Raw genomic sequence first — 14,043 nt, 5'->3', positions numbered from 1 at the left:
AGATTAGGGATCTGAGGAAACCCTGGGGAGATGGTGTTAAATAAACACTTTTGTTCATGCAGGTTGGGAAAACGAGACACCCAAGGCAACCTGGCCTCAGTGACAGTGCCTCTGGACATCAAGGGGGAGCTCAGGAACAAATTTCTGCAAGGAACTTTCTACAAATTTCCAAGGTATGCTTTTCTTCCAGTTTTCCAACACTTACAGTAATTTATGTGCTCCTGCTCCTCCTTCCTCCTCCTCCTTTGGAAGACGCTGACCAGAGAATTTCTGGATGCCTCATCCCTGGGGGTGTTCAAGGCCAGGTGGCATGGAGACAACCCCAACTAATGCCTGATTTAGAGACTGGCAACCGTGCCCACAGCAGGGGAGTTGGAACTAGATGATCTTTAATGTCCCTTCCAACCCAAGCCATTCTACAATTCTAAGATTCTCTCACTAGTTTCTTAGTGGCTGGCCTGGGACCTTGCCTATGAGAATCATCCCCATGCTTTGGAAAGATTTTTCTCAGGTGAAGAGTGGAGAGAATATATTTCCCTGCATGATTCCTTGCTGATAGCTGAGACAAACTGGGCAAAACAGATCAAGATTGATAGTATTTGCTTGTGATAGTTCCTGATGGCATTTTGTGGAAGAATGGAGGGATAACTAATTTTCTTGCCAGGATTGGAGTTTACCTTTGAAAAACATAATTGAGTTTATTGCCTTCATATTCAAAAGATAAACGTGCCTTGAGAATGGCCAATTGGGTCTGATTGTACCTGCAGAGAGCCTGAGAATAAGGAAAAACACAAGTTACAAACTCTCTTGATAGGCACTTAGGTGGTCCCATTATTAACCAGCACTGTAGGACATAAAGGGCAGGGATGCCCCTAACATGAAAGCACAAAGGATCTATTGGAAATAGCACCTCATTCTGGTCTGGAGGAGCATATTACTCATGTGGTAGATCTGGATATAGAAACAAAGGATCATAAAGGTTGGAAAAGACCTCTAAGATCATCCAGCCCAACCATCAACCGATCACCACCGTGCACAGAACAGAACCTGGGTGAGTACCAACAGCTTTTGTTTTCAGGCTAATTGTTGTTGACAATAAAGCTGGGAGAGGAACCCAGGAATGCCTGAACCCAGTAAGAGAAGCAGAGTGGTGAGGTGTAGCTCCTGCTTTTTGCATTGGCTGCTTGGGCTGACGACAACCAGTGGAAGCAGGGCTGAGTGCAAGACAGACAGTGGCTCTGTTCTGTAATTGCAATGTGAGACTGTGAATAAATAGTGTCCCGCAGGTGGAGGAAACCTTTCCTGTGCCCATCTATCAGAGCAACACCCACAGCTGGATCAAGGCACCAGCTGGAGCCCAGTGCTCCCATTTCTGTCTGCCACTTGCTCAGCCCCATCCACCACGAGCCCTTCCCCACTGTATTATTTTCACAGTTTCTTATTTTGTAGTGGCATCCAGCCCAGAGCTTTCACAGGAAAGGGCAAATGGTCGGGGACTCATTTTAACAGCAAAAGGGAACTTGCGAGAGCTTCACAAACTTCTGGATGAGGCCAGAAGGTCTATTTTTCTGTGGCAGCTGGTCAGAGATAGCGAGAGCAAGATTCGCCTGAACCTTTGATAATTAAACTCTCAGCTGCCGAAGAGCTAGCTGCCTGGCTGCCAGATAAATGCTGTTTCCCTTGAATTAGTGTGGAGCCAAAGTGACATCCAATGGCTGGTTAGGCTCATCAAACTGGCTGTTCTCTACAGCCATCCCAAGGGATAGAGCCCAGGCGGCCATTTGCCAATGGAAAAAGGCAAGTACAAATGCCAGGCACGTATCATCCTGCTGAATTTATCACATCTGCAGTTCAGGTACTTTTAGACTTCCTGATGTCATAATACTCCTTTATACAAGAGCTTTCAGGGAAAGCTCCCAAATATGCATTAGACGGAGATGTAATAAGACAGGTCCTGTATATTAAACAGCTACTGCCAGCTCAAATTGAGTCCCAAATTTAGGGTTGAAATGAATGAACCATTACAAAGCCTGACAACATCAGAAATATTCTTGCACTGTTTATTTTTTGGACAGGAGTTGGAAGAAAAATGGTGGGGGTGTTATTTCTGTAGGGGAAGGGTAGTGCCACCTGCAGGGCCCACAGACAGGGCTGGGAAGTGACAATCCAAGAGCCAGGCACTCATAAACTTGAACCTAACGCTAAGCCTCATCCCCCAGGTTGAGAGAAACTGAAAATGCAAACAAAGAGGTAGAAAGACTGGAGGACAAATTGGTTTTCAAAAATTCTTCCTGTTTCAGTCATCTCAGGTACTGCTGGATTTCAGATCCCAGAAGTGTGGAGGTGGTTTTTAAGCTGTCAGGGTCCCCTGTGCTCCAGCTGAATGTGTCAGGACAAAGAATTATTATTGCAAAGGCACAGAAGGAAGGGATGCAGTTTGTTAGATGGCAGGCAGTGTCCCTGCCTGCTAAGAAACAGCAATGTTAAGAGAGAATAAAGAGCAATGTTAAAACAAGGCTAAAGTGCTGCCTAGCAAAAGGTGACACTGGGAAACAGATATAAACACCAGCAGTGTACTGGGAGGGCAACAGAGCTTTGTTATTCTTGGTCAGCCTTTTTTTTTTTCTTAAATAAATCTTTTCCCTGGGCAAATGCAGGGTCACCAACTCTTTCCTTCTGTATAATGTTTCCTTGCTCAATCCTAATCCTGTACATCCTGCAAGGCCTCTGACATGAGTGAATGGATGAGAATAGTGGTGAGAGCTAAGGAGCTGAGCTGTGTGTGGCATGGCTCAGCTCTGCATTGGTGCTGAGTGATGAAGCAGGCTGGGTGGGCTGCCAGGAGATGGTTCCTCTCTGTAGTTATTGAACATCTACTCACCAGGGCTGAGTGATCACCAGGTATTTAATTATTAAGTAGCAGTAAATCAACTGGAAGTGTGCCTGTCCAGTGTCTGGTGGATGTGAGTGGTGAGGGCTGTGCTCAGGGCCCACACACTGAGCAAGAAGGCTGTGCATGGGCAGATTATAAAGGCTACTTGTGTTGACTTTGTGCTTGAGAAAGAGGAGATAAATACCGTCAGTCCCAGCAATTCAGCACAAAAACATCTATTTCAGCACAAACCACCAAACACCTCAGTGCTGGGAACATATATTTTTCTGCAAATCAAAATGTGTTCTTTCAAAACCATATGTCACTGATGGATCAGCCTGATTCGCTGGGCTTTCTTTTGTGAAGGTCAAGCTGGAGGTAAGTGCTTTCATTTGTGTTTGTTGCTTTTTAAGCTGGGGAAGAGTTTCATTCTTAGCAGTCATCTGCTTGGCCACCAGCACAGAGCATCACAGCTCATGGCAGCTCCATGAGAGGTGATTACACCTTGACTGATCTGCCTTAACATTTACATTTAGTAGAAGCAGCTCTTTGCTTGCAGTAGGGAGAACTTGTTTGCCTGACCCTACCAGGGACTAGAATGTAACTAATGTTGAGTAAATCAAGTGACTCTGCTACACAGAAAGAGTCTCCTGAGATCCCACTAGCAGGACTCACAACTGGGTCCAGGAAAGGCATAGGTTTTCACTAGTGAAAGTGTTTTTTCGTAGTGAAGGACTTTGAAAGAGTTCCAAATGGAAGTGCTGAGCGTAAGGTAATCTGGCAGGGTTCTTAGAGGAGAAAAATGCCACCTGCTGCTGTCCCTCTAATGTACACCAGGATCTTAAAATGGCTGTTTCTTGGTTCCTATACCTGGCTTAACTCAGGTAGGCTCTTGGGATAGCAAAGGCACTGCAAATCAAAGATATTACCGGTAGCATTGGCACAATAGTTGCTGTGTGCTGCTGTGCCCACACTTTGCATACATAGACAGCCCTCTCCTAGAGCAGTCAGCACCAAATACGGGAAAAAGAGCACTTGGTTATTGATAACCACCATCGATTTCCAATGAACCCAGTCATCGGATAACTACCTTCTGAAAAGAGCAGAGTTCTGCTATCCTCTGTGGCCAGGAAGATACCATGCTGAGTAATTAGCACACGAAGGGCAGTATCAGAATCTGAACTCCATCTCTGGGGGATCCTGTGACAGCAGGAACTGCACCACATCCATCATTCTGTAGCTGCACGATGCCCTGGTATGGAAGAGTTATGCTTACACCTCAGCTTTATCACCCTTTCCTGGAGAGCTGAATTTTCTCTTGGTGAATGTAGCAAAGCTCCATGGAAATGCAAGAACTCCAAGGACTGTGCTGACGTACTTCAGGCAAATTGCAAGCTCGGTTTTCTATTTTATGCTCTGGGGATGTTTTTACTCTGTACCTCTGCTGTGGCCTCCAAGCAAATTCAGTTTGGAACTCATCACTGCAGAGGTCTGCTAGTTGTATCCCTGGGTTGAACACACAGCTGCTGATCATACCTATTTTGAGGGTATCTGCCCAAGAATGTGGCATACAGGTGTTGGAAATCTGAGTCATGTCCTTCTTCTCTTTTCAGTTCTCTTCCAAGTTGATGATGGCTTCTCCAGGATGCAAAGATACTGGCCTGATTGCTCTGGAAGAACTTTCAGCCAAGGTAAGCATGAAAAAATCCCTAGAAAAGCCTGACCTTCTCATGGGCTGTTCCCTTGGTAACCATCACCTTGACGTTATGGTATTCAAAGACAACTTCTAAACTTCTGAGAGAATATAACAAGGAGCCATTCAGGCAGGGGCAGAAGGAGCTGGGAAATGTGTTTCCTCTGCTCCCATGCAGAGCAAGGTTTCAGGCAGAGACGTGCAAGGCAAGGGGCAGGTCCCCTTCCCTGGGGACCAGGAGCTTGTTGTGGGGAGATATGAGAATGGTAAAGTCCTCTCTCCCTTCCTTCCCTATCTCCTTCCTTCTGAGGCTCATTAGAGGATGACATCTGGGCTGGGCTGGCTTCCCAACACCTCTCGATAAGCTCTCAGGGGAAGGTCGCTTTTTCTCCTTTGAGTTCTTTAGTGAAAAAGCGTTCTCTGCCCTCCTTTGGCTTCACAAACAAGATCCCACCCAGTCAGAGTGTAGGATGGGTATCTCCCAGATGTTGCAAAGAATGAATCCAGTGAGAACTTTTTGTCTAGATGGCTGTCTGAAGTCGTCCAGTTGTCACTGCAATATAAATACAGCAACCTACAGTTGCCAGTTGCTACTGCCTTGTGTCCTACATTAATATTAAAAGCACATGCCTGCACAAACCTCTAGTCTACAACTGCAGATATACAATACATATAAAATGCACTCCTGTATTTATTCATAGTTACATGCTCATTTATCAAAGAGGCAATCTCTGTTGACGTCAATATAATAAAGGGTCTCTCAAAGTAGTGCTGCCAGGAGCCCTTTTCCCCCAGAGACTGTAATGCTGCCATGAATATGACAACGAGTCAACATGGGATAATGCTGCATCAGAGGGCAATAATTCTGGGGAGATGGAGGGCTCTGGAAGTGCAGGTTAAGGGACATAGGAAGTAATACAAGTGTAGTAACTTCCTTTTTTTATCTTTAGAGGAGAGCATGAGTCTTTGAGTTGAGGAAAGTAGTAAATCAGCGCTTTGGTTGGTAACCCTCATGCATTAGAGCTCGTCACACGGAGTTGGTGTGACTATGTGAGTTAACTGAGCACTAACCACTTCATGCATTTAAAGGAGATCCCTATTCAGGTTCATTGGGAACCTTTCTTTGTTCTGAAGCCATTGTAGTGCCATGGATGATTTATGGTTTTGTGTGGAAAACACAGAGGATGCCTGTGTTCCCGTGTCCGTGAGGCAGCCTGCCTCCATTCGTCACTGGAGCTCTCCACTTGGGAGTCTGCTTGGATGATTATCTCCATCTGACAGTGAGGTATTGGCTGTGGTTTGGAACTGCTTCTCTGTGTTTGTGCTGCGGTCATAATCATGAGGTCTTGACAATTTCTTTTTTGATTCCTGTGAATTTGGCCAAGCACAAGGTCTTTGTGAAAGTGCTTGCAGATCTTGACACTTCATAAATATGAATGGGAATGACAGCTTGGATCAGGGTTGGTAGAATGTATTGAGTCTCTCTTGCTCTTCCCCAGAGCTGCTCTATGGGGCAGGAAATCACTGATCAAGTCTCCCTTTTCTCCACTCTGGCAATGCTTATGCTGCCTTGGAGCACAACTGTTTCTTGGAAGTTTTTGGTGGCTTTTGAAGCTGGAGTATGTGAGAACTTAGTCACTGGGGTTTTTAAACTCACACACCTTTGTGAGATTGGACAGTGCTGCTTTATTCCCACATTTATAGAGGGAGAAGTGAGACCCAGTGATGCAACGCATCAAAGGCTTCACAAGGCATGTGGGACAGAGCAGATTTTGACCTAGTTTTCTGTAGGTCATTGCTTCTTGCTAGCTGGATGCCTGCAAGACCCAGTTTTGCTTTCCTGATTGCTTCATGACACAGAAAGTAATTTGGGTAACAGTTACTATGGTACCATTCTATGAGGCTGCCATGAATTATGGACTTTAGCTGACAGAAAACCATCTTGAAACTGCTGTCACCTGGCAAAGGCTAGAAGAGCCTGCTCACTGCCGGCATGCCCCAGAGATGGAAGGTGTTTTACCCCTTCCCCATCATGGTGATCAGTACATCACGTCCTGGCAGGGCAGCAGCTTCCCAGGGAACATTGGCGCCAGACAGCCTTGCAGAGCAAATGGCACGTGGTCTCAGGGAATGCTTTCAAACAGCCGTCTGGCAGAAGAGGATTCATCCAGATGAGCCTGAGAATTTATATGCACAGCTGATATTGCTGGAAAGCAGAACTGGCATGGGAATAGCTCACAAAGTGGGAATGCAGTGGAATCTTCAACAAAGGCTTTTATCTCCCAAACAATTCAAGCAGCTTGGATGAAGCATGAAAGAGGTACATGCTCTGAAGCAGGGAAGGGAAATGGGACTGCTTCTGCATCTATTTATATACCTGAAAAGCCACCCTAATGATAAATAATTGCAAATAATAATCACAATATCAGAAACAGGGAGGGCAAAGAAAGAGCAGCTCCCTCCCTCCCCCTTCTCCAGTGCTGGTGTTTGAGATGTCATCCAGATATGAAAGCTGAGCCTGTTTCCAGTGGAAGGAGAATGGCAGTCAGTGTATCTTTATCACAATCTCTTTCATGCTCCAGTGAGCTCCTTACCCTGTGCAGCAGCAGCAGCACAGACATAGATGCCAACCTGTCTCTGAGCAAACGGAGAGATTTGGGCTGAAGCCTCAGCTGACTCAAAGAAGACCTCTGGGTGTTTTTCCAGAGTTGACTGAGGGTTGTTTTCCTTCCCTCCCCTGCCTTGTGCTAAGGTTTGTGATGCACCATGCCTTCCTCTGGCCTAAAGGTCACTTTTGTGCATGGAAGAATGATCAGATTCATCATCTTCTGTGGATTATAATGCACTTTATCCTTTTTATTTGCTTCCTTCAATTTCAGCACTGGAGCCTGAGCTGGGAAGGGTAGATTGAAAGAACTGTTTGCTTTTAACTGTGGAAAAACAGTGTTATGCTCTAGCAGGGCACTGCAGGGAGGCTCTGGTTCAGTCAGGTTATTGGAAGATGATGTGCTGATCTACCTTTCCCTGTTCTTCTGAGCCAAGGGAACATCCAGTCATTCCCCAGCACCAATAAAACCCATTTCTGCCCATGTCACAGAAATATTGTTCTAGAAACCCTCAGTCAGTCCCTTGCTGAACCATTCTCAGAAGGGAGCTTTATACTTTGTGATCACCAGCTTCATTTATCTTCTTTTACATGGTTGAGAGAAGAGACCTAGAGGAAGGCATATAAATGAGTTGGGTTTTTAGATTGGTGCTCTGAGGTTCTGAACTGGGCTTGATGAGGGAAAGCTCTTCCAGCACAGCAGTCCCCATCACTTTGAGAGTGGCATCACTTTGAGAATGGCAAATGTCATGGTCCCAGATAAATGTGATGTATGTCCACCCGTGTGGAAAGATTCCCAGTGAACACAGTGCTGTGTAAGAGCTGAAATGCCCGCGTGTGACTCTGAGTCCTTTTGTTCGATCTCTCTATACTTTTCCACTGATAGTGGAATATAATCACTGATTATCACTGATTAGTTAACAACTTGAAAGATAGGAGAGAATAATAACAAACTTTAGAGGGTTCTTCATTAGGTATTGTGCTCTCATATTCAAGAGACATGTAGATGTGATTCTTAGGAACATGGTTTACTGGGTGACATTGGTGGTAGGTGAACGGTTGGAATGGCTGATCTTAGAGGTCTTTTCCAGCCTTAATGATTCTATGATTCTTTTATTCTGTGACTTCTGCCCCCAGATCTTCCCAGCAGTCCCAGTGTCCCAGGATCTGAGCATGATCTGATGGCTCCATGCAGGAGCTTTTCTGCACAGAGTTCATTTTGGCTGAAACACAATACATGGAGGCAGAGCAGCAGGAAAGCAGCGCTGAAGCAGAAGTGGTTGACAAGGAGAAGTATGTGGAAGCAGATGAGGAGCACTTGGGACTTTGGATGAAAAGTAGTTCATCCCTTCTCAGCCCATTAATAAGTTAATAACTTATCAGAGATTAACTTAACACCTTGAGGCACAGAAGACATTGCCTTGTTCTCACATTAGCCTGGCTCTATTGTAATTCCTTTATCTTACCTTTTTTTCCCCCCTCAGCTATTGCATACTCATCTGGGGCCACACTAATGTAACAGCATAAGATTCAATTACAAAAGACTACAATAAGAGTGCAAAATTCTCTTCCTGACATGCTGAATCACTGCTCAGAAGCATTAATTATTGAGTGGCTAGCAGAATATATATTTTTTTCAAGTTGCAGTAGAAAAAAGAGTGAACCCTATGGCATCTCCTGTGCTGGGAGCAGCTCCAGTGTAGGACGTCTGTGGTTTTGCTGATTTTTGAGGTCAGTCACAAGGAATGGGAACAGGAGAAGGAAAGGGGGAGATGAGGGAAAGCGGCACCAAGCTGCACAGTCTGCTCCTGGGGAAGGGGCAGCCTGGGGATGTTTGGCTTTTTTTATTTCCTCTGGTTTAAGCACAAGGGTTTTTATCACAAAAGAGAGGAGGGAGCCCATGTGGGGGAAAGATATAGGTCTAGCCACCGGGTCTCTGATCTGCTTGGGAAGGGAATATTCTTATCAGCCCATTTGATGTCTTCCTGAGAGCCTCAGCATTGTGCCCAGCACTCAGAGATCCCCATCCCTATCACCAGAGCTGCCAGAACCTCGAGCTTATCTCCTTGTTACAGAAGCCTCCATCTCTGGAGTACCTAAGCACATTTTACATGGTATCAAGAGAGAGAACAAAGTAGCCCATCCTTTCACTGGCAGCTTCAGAGGATCTGGGGTTTGAGGGGACCATGGAAATGCAGCTTCTCTCTCTTATCTGGCAAGGTGCTGCAGATCAGGGCTTTGAGTCAGAGCAATGGGAGATGCTTACGTTGCTGCTTTCTGTTTTGTGAACCCAAAGATGTGTCAGGATCCAGATGGGTTAACATCCCTTCTTTTATCCACACTAAGTCATGGAGTTAACCTCTCCTGAATTCTTAGCTACAGATGGATTAGGTAACTGGAACTAATGAAACATATTTGCTGCATGGATCCAAATTCAGCTCCCAGCATCCCTGGAACAAACCTGAAGAAACAGCCGTGCTCAGGGCATGGGCTTGCCCAGGATATCACAGCAGACAGGAAGGGTTGGGCTGTTATTTCAGCTGGAGCCGCTCTTGGCTTGCAGATGCCACTATGGAGTTGCATGGGGATGACAAAGACCAGATGCAATTCCCTCATCTTTCTGTCATGCCTCCCTGTTTCTATATTTAAACACATGTATTCTGAGGGGAGGAAGACTTGGCTTCAGGACTCATGCACAATCCTCCTGCCCCTCATGGTTTTGCTCTTGTGCTGACACACAGTGACAAAACAAACATTGTGTAAGTGAAGAGGATGACATCAGGATTACAAGCAGTGTTAAAGAAGACAGAGTTGCCTCTCACGGATGGTATTTGCATGTGTAACACAGGCTCTAAGGACTCCTATTGCCTCCCTGCTCAGCTAGTGTTGTGTGTTCAGCTCTGAATACACGGCTCCATTTATGGGCTGCATGGGCATGGTGAAGGTTTCCTTTGGTCCTCTACAGATGAGGAAATTTGGCTGAGGCTGCAAAAAGAGCTGCAGATAGAATCTGACCAGTAAGCAACTGCACTGTGGTGCACAACTTCATCCTGCCTGCATACATCACACATGGCTATTTGTTGGAGGTGGCACATCTGGAGGTGGATCCAGTATCTGGTTCTACAGAACTGGTCTCAGAGCTGCAAGAGCCAAGGACATACCTTGGTGTTTAATCTGAGAAGATAATGCAGGTGTGTTTGGTCAGAGATTGGGGAGGTCCTAGAGGCTGAAGATCAGGCCAGAGCTGCTCTTTTACAGACAGAGTAGATGATATTATAATAGCTTTAACTGGGCTAAAACATGACATTGCACCGTATGTGCTTTTCAGTGGATCTAGAGGATTTGATTTGAAAATCATATAATCATATGAATTGTGTGTTGGTGAGAGATGGTACAACATGCCCACTGCAGAGGCAGTGCAAAGAGAGCTTCACCCCAACCCAGGTAAATATCAGCTTGAAATGATGAGGTTGGTAAAACCTTGCAACTTTATCTCTCCTACATGTCACTGCTGAGACATACACGGTACAATGTCATTTTATTTTATTTTATTTTATTTTACTTTATTTTATTTATTTATCTTACTCTATTTTATTCTACTTATTTTATTTACTTCAGTTACATGCTGTCTGTAAGCTTACCTTGTGTAAAACCTAGTGGGTATCATTTGATGGTTGTTTCCCTTTGCAGCTTGGGAGACGAATGGTGTTTTGTCTGGTGAGTGAAAATGAAAGGCTCTGCATCTCATTTCTTATTCCCTGTGGCACCCATTTTTGTCATTCTAGAGTTGTGGCTCTGAGTGGAGATTGCTCCAATGTCCTTATCCATTTCTCCAGTATCAGATTCAGAAAACTGCAAGGTGTGACCATTGCTGCAACAAACCCACTATCTCTCCATGATAAAGTCACTCAAAGTATAAAAGTTCCTCACCTCTTCATTTCTTCTCCTTTTTTTCCTCCCTTTCCAGTCTTGGTCTCTCTCCTCTGAATGATGTTGCAAGACTTTGTGTTTAATTAAGACACATTGTCCAACCAATTTGGAAGCAGAAAATAGCAGGAGATGTTTTATAAATAGGAACAATTCTTGTTCATTATCCCTTAATTGAGGCAACAAAAAGGTGCTGGAAAACATCCATCAGATGCACATTCATGTACATCATCAGCGGATTGGATTTAGGAACTCACAAAAGCAACATCGAATGTTCCAATCAAGAGTTATACAGACAACAGGAAAACAAAAAATTGGAGACACAAATACATCAGAATTAGCCCAATTACAGATTACATGTTTCTGGAAAGCACATTCCCTGGCTGTTCTCCAGGATTTTCTTATTTCATACTCCTTTTCTCTCATTCCTGCTTGTGGTGCAAAAGTCAGCATCGCTTCTCTCTCCTTTACCAGGCCATGCAGCTTTTCATGAGGAGAAAGGTATCATTCTGGAGGGCATTGCAGGAGTGTCTGGGACAATGTGAGCACCAAGCTGGAAGCTTTCACCCCAGTTTGAACACAGGGCACTCTGAGGGTGACATGTTCATCTTTTCTGCCCTCATTCCTTCACACGCTGAAGTTTGGCCGCTCTGCTAAGCCACTCTTCTTGTGCAGAGGAGATAAATAACAGGAGAGAACCTGCTGAGGGAGACATTCTGAGCTTGGAAGGCCAGGAAATCTCTTTACCCACTTAACTATGCATTTTAAAGCTTGCTTGGCCTCTTCTGAGCTCATTTACTCTCTAACACTGAGGCCCCCACAGAGTCAGTCTTTATTCCCACAGGTCTGTTAGACTCAAATTCTTTGGCTTGTCATTTTTAAAAGGTGCTTGAGTTTTAAATGAGGGACAGAATATGCCACAAGCCCTCACGATACCTGCTGAAGTGTATGTGCCCCTCAGTGCTTCCTGGAAGGGAAGACATCAGCAGGGAAAATGGCATCACACCTCATCGGACTGTAGTAATAAACCAAAACATGACAGGATACTGTTAAAAATGCTCGTGATCAGTACCCACAGCTGTCGAGCTAATTATTCTTGCTGTCTTGTCATAGATACTTATATGGTCTCCAGGGTACCTCAGCATTTCACAATCTCTAATAGAGTTCTCTTCACACACTCCTGAGAGACACCTCTCTGCTGTTACCTCCCTGCTCCTTCATTCCACTGGGATGGCTGAGGCTCAGCAGCCTATTCCAGTGCTGCACACTGTGGTGCCTTCCCTTGAGCAGCACTCATGTCACCAGCTTTATCTGGCACAGCATTGGATGTGGAATTTAAGCTACCATCATTAGTGGAAGGTGATGGGAAGCACCAGAAGGGAAATCTGAAAGGTGTGGGGGTTCCTGGGAGGGAGTCTTGTATGGTCTAAATCCCCCGGTCTCTAGGGGATGTGAGTCCCATCAGAAGTATCCTGTGGGTCATGCTCTGGGACTGCAGTAATACAGTGGGATCAACATGTCCCTATACTTCATGAAACCACAGATGGTTTGAAAGCATCTATTCTTGCAAAAACACACCTGTACTCTGTGCTGTGAGACCTCACCTGGAGAACTGTGTCCAGATGTGGAGTCTTCATTACAGGAGAAATATGGACCTGCTGGAGTGTGTCCAGAGCAGGACCACACAAATGATCCAAGGTATGAAGCACCTTCTCTGTGAGGACAGTCTGAGAGAGCTGGAGCAGTCTTTTGGTATCTAAAGGGGAGCTGTAAGAAAAAAGGTGACAGGCTCTTCAGTAGGGTCTGTTGTGGTGGGACATGGGGGATGGTTTCAAGCTAAAAGATATTTAGACTGGATATAAGGAAGGTTTTTTAATAAGTGTGGTGAGGTGCTGGCACAGGCTGCCCAGAGAGGTGGTTGTGTCCCACCCCTGGAGACACCCCAGGTGAGACTGGATGGGCTCTGAGCACCTGATGGAGGTGTGGGTGTCCCTGTTCAGTGAAGGGGAATCGGATCAGATAGCCTCAAACCATTCTATGATTTTCTGATTTTTTTTAACCTGAACCCCAGCCTGAGGGTGTTTGGGAGACATTGCTTGAACTCGGGTGAGATTTTCATTGAATTATAGAATTGCTAAGTTTGAAAAAGAACTCTGAGATCATCTAAGTCTGACTGCCCCAGGGAGGATGGGGCAGCAGGCTGGCTCTGTGCCCTGTTTGGGCTGGGAGCTCCCCAGAGCAGCTCTGTCTTTGCCTTCAGTGAAAAATTTCCCCATGGTTTTCCCTTGTGCTTCCTCCAGCAGCTGCTGTCATTTCCCTCTGTTGTCCCCGCAAGCCCTCCCTGCCTTGTTTTGAAATCCCCACTGCCTACCATGGAAAGTGTTTGCACTGTTGCTGGCATTTGTTGATTTTCTTTAGGTGGCTTAGGGCTGCAGGCATTCCTCATTACTTTTTTATTAACCAATTTGAATACTCATTTAGCCTCACTAAGCGTGTGATGGTTTTAAATTCTTTCTTCAGAGGCATCTATGCAGAGATGGTCCTTGGTCCTCATTAACAGCACAGGATCCCATACAGCGAGGACGAGGCAAGAGACGACAGCTCACCACTCAAGACCAATCTGGGTAACAAAGCAAAGACCTCTCTTTGCTTCTCCCTTGCTTTCCTGTGCAGCAGGACTGCCAGAAATCACAGTGGTGCGATACTCAGCAGGATGACAAGGTATGTTGTGTCGGACAAACTACTTTCCCAAATACTTTCCAAAATTAAATAACACAAAGTGGTGAGACGATAGATAATAAAAATAGCTGAAATGATATAGTGAAGGAAGTTGATGAAGATTAAATTGTCATTCAACTATAACATTAATAGGAGCATTGCTGGGGTGATGAAGGAAGGAGCTCAAACACCACAGCTGCCTGAGCTGTGTCTCCTGGATAAATACAA

General features: G+C 45.3%; 1 long non-coding RNA gene across 15 annotated transcripts in view; it reads left to right on the top strand.

Annotated features, from left to right (window-relative positions):
- The window catches only part of LOC107320007 (uncharacterized), a 75,958-nt gene that overhangs the window by 5,326 nt on the left and 56,589 nt on the right, over nt 1-14,043 (top strand). For 11 of the 15 annotated variants that reach the window (XR_014934602.1, XR_014934604.1, XR_014934600.1 and 8 more), the window contains 3 exons: nt 63-173; nt 4,486-4,563; nt 13,618-13,818. This is a non-coding gene — a long non-coding RNA (uncharacterized LOC107320007). Of the gene's footprint in view, nt 1-62; nt 174-3,117; nt 3,251-4,485; nt 4,564-8,307; nt 12,796-13,617; nt 13,819-14,043 lie in introns of all 15 variants that reach the window. The other 4 variants (XR_014934611.1, XR_014934605.1, XR_014934609.1 and 1 more) reach the window with 3 other exon arrangements.

The sequence above is a fragment of the Coturnix japonica genome, chromosome 15, assembly GCF_054131305.1.
Source record: "Coturnix japonica strain WE chromosome 15, WE-NBRP24, whole genome shotgun sequence".
Classification (NCBI taxonomy): Eukaryota; Metazoa; Chordata; class Aves; order Galliformes; family Phasianidae; genus Coturnix; species Coturnix japonica.
This window is presented reverse-complemented; position numbering and strand designations above follow the sequence as displayed.